Below are 2500 nucleotides of genomic sequence, written 5' to 3'. Positions count from 1 at the left end.
GCCCGGCCGGCGATTGATCGTCAAGCGACGCTCAGACAGGCGTAGCCCCGGGAGGAACCCGGGGCCGCAAGTGCGTTCGAAGTGTCGATGATCAATGTGTCCTGCAATTCACATTAATTCTCGCAGCTAGCTGCGTTCTTCATCGACGCACGAGCCGAGTGATCCACCGCTAAGAGTTGTCTGGCTTTCGGCGCCGCCCCGCGCGCGCGGGGGGGCCGGGACCGCTCGCCGAAAAGCGGCCCCTCTCTCTGAGGACGGCCCGCCGCCCGCCCCGCGGCGCGACGGCGTCAGGGCCTCGCCTCGGCTGACCGTACCGGCACACGCACAGCGAGAGAGGCAGGCTGCCAAGGAACGCGGGAAGAAGGCCTCGGCCAGCCCAAAACCCCGAGCGGCGAGGGCGGGGAGCACGCGCTCCCGACACACGCCCCTCGTCCGCTTCGGAGGCGGCCCAGGCGCCCGGGCTCGGCCCGGCCTCCGCGCGGAAAGCCGCGGCGCGCCACCGGCCGCGCGCCGACCGCCCGACCTCGAATCGGCGCGCGCGGACGCCGCTGCTGCGGGGAGCAGCGGCGCCCGGGCGGCCCGCGGGTCCACGCACGCGCCCCCTCCGAACGCCGGGCTACGCCCCGCGGCGCCTGCCGGCTTCACCCCCGCGCGCGCCTCACACCCCCCGCCACGGCGGAGAGACGGCTCCCTCGGCTCGGCCGCCCGCGCGCCGGAGGCGGACACCGCCGGACACCCGAGCCAGCGACGCGCACCGCCCGCGGCCCGCCGGACGACGCCGGCCCGCGCGCCGGCGCGGCTCGCCCCTCCCGGGACCGCCGCCGCCGCTTCTCGCCTGGGCCCCCTTCCCCGAGGGCGGCTCGCCGTACCCGAGGGCGGACGGCCACGGAGCGGGGGCGGCGCCCGGCTCTCCCCGCCGTTGGCGGGCGGAGAGAGACCGGGAGCGCGACGCCCACGCCCGCGCGCGCCGGCCTCGCCCGGCGAGCGAGGCCCGGGGAAAGGGCGACGGGACAGCGACGGTCGGGGCCCGGGCCGGGCCGGCCGCAGGCGGCGGGGGGCGTCTTCCGGACGACCGTTAACGGCGAGCGGCGCCGCCGCCGCTCGGCCGGGGTGCCGCCCTGCACGGCGGCGGGCGACCGGAGACCGCCGAGCCGCTCGGCCGAGGGGGGCCAAGGAGAGGCGGGGGGAAGCGGAGAGCGCCGCGCGGCGCCCACGGCACGGAGGGGCGGTGGGGCCCCGCGGACCTACCGGGCGAGACCCCGCCGCGGGGCCTCGCCGCCCCGGCGAGAGAGAGAGCGCGCGCCGGAGACGGCGCTTCCTCCCGCCGGGGCCGCCCGTTTCGAGGCAGGCGAGCCGGCCCTTCGGCCGAACGCGCCGCGGCCCGGACTTCCGCCGAGGCCGGGCCGCGGAGAGGGGGGGGCAGTGGGACCCCCTCCCCGGCACGGCCGCCCGCCTCAGGGAGGACGACGAGCGGGCGACGGACTCCCAGGGGCCTCGCGGGAGCAACTCCCGCCCCCCTGGGGGCAACCCGCCGCCTCGCGCCGCCGCCCGACCCCCTCGCGGGCCGCGCCGAGCCACCCGAGTCTTTAAACCGCCGCCCGGCTTCGCGGCCTTCGACCCCCCGGGCTCGCCGAAGGGAGGGCCGCGGAAGCGCGGACGCTAGGTACCTGGCCCTGGGGCGAGGGAAACGACCTGCTGGGCCCCGCGGGGGTGCCTCCCCCGCTGCCGCCCTCGGAGGAGCGTCCGCCCGCGGGGGCGCGCCCGAACGTCCGCCGCCACCACCTGCGCCCTCCTGGCCCGGGACCCGGGGTTTCCCTCAGTAGCCCGGCACCGAACCCGGCAGGAGAGGCGCGGCTCGGGCCGCCCGCCGCTGGAGCGGGACGCGACCCGGCGCGGGGGCCTCGCGCGCCACCCGAAGGTTGGCGGCGGCGGCGGCGGCCGAGCCCTCCCGCCCGCCGGCTCGTCTTCTTCTTCCACCGGGCTCCGGGCAAGAAGAAGAGGCGCGGCGGGAAGCGGGGGGGGGAGCCGCCGCCGCCGTTCGCCAGCCGGCGCCGCGCGCCAGCCCGGAACGCCCGGAGGCCTCGGCCCGTGTTCGCGCTGCCAAGAGAGAGCGGGCTGCTCCGCCGCAGCCCGCTCGCGTGCGAGGAGGGGTCGGGGGGGCCGCCCCCCCCGACCCCAAAGGCCCTTCTCCGTTCCCCGCTCGCACCAGCCGCCCCGCCGCCGCCGCTCACCGCTTCTCCCCGCTCCCCCGCGGGCCCGAACGGCCTCGGCCGGCGGGGCTCGTCACGCCCCTCACCCGCGGCGGCCCCCCGCCGCTTCCTGCGCGCGCTGCCGCCGGCGCCCTCCGACCGGGGACGCCCTGTCTTTTCCCCCCCGCCCCGGGGAGACCCGCGCGCCGCCGCCCTCGACCCGCCCCCCCTCCCCCGCGCGGCGGCGGCGAACCGCCGTCGGGGTTCGCCAGGGGGGGCGCGGACGGGGCTCGGGTCCCCGGAGGCAGAGG

General features: G+C 80.2%; 1 non-coding gene across 1 annotated transcript; it reads right to left on the bottom strand.

Moving 5' to 3' along the window:
• Positions 1 to 25: 25 nt before the first annotated feature.
• LOC136002737 (5.8S ribosomal RNA) lies at positions 26 to 178 on the bottom strand. Its single transcript, XR_010607972.1, has one exon. It is a non-coding gene; the product is annotated as a 5.8S ribosomal RNA (ribosomal RNA).
• Positions 179 to 2500: the final 2322 nt, after the last annotated feature.

Source organism: Caloenas nicobarica, unplaced genomic scaffold, assembly GCF_036013445.1.
Source record: "Caloenas nicobarica isolate bCalNic1 unplaced genomic scaffold, bCalNic1.hap1 Scaffold_282, whole genome shotgun sequence".
NCBI classification, from domain to species: Eukaryota; Metazoa; Chordata; class Aves; order Columbiformes; family Columbidae; genus Caloenas; species Caloenas nicobarica.
Note: the sequence above shows the minus strand (reverse complement) of the source record. Positions and strands in the feature narration are given on the sequence as shown.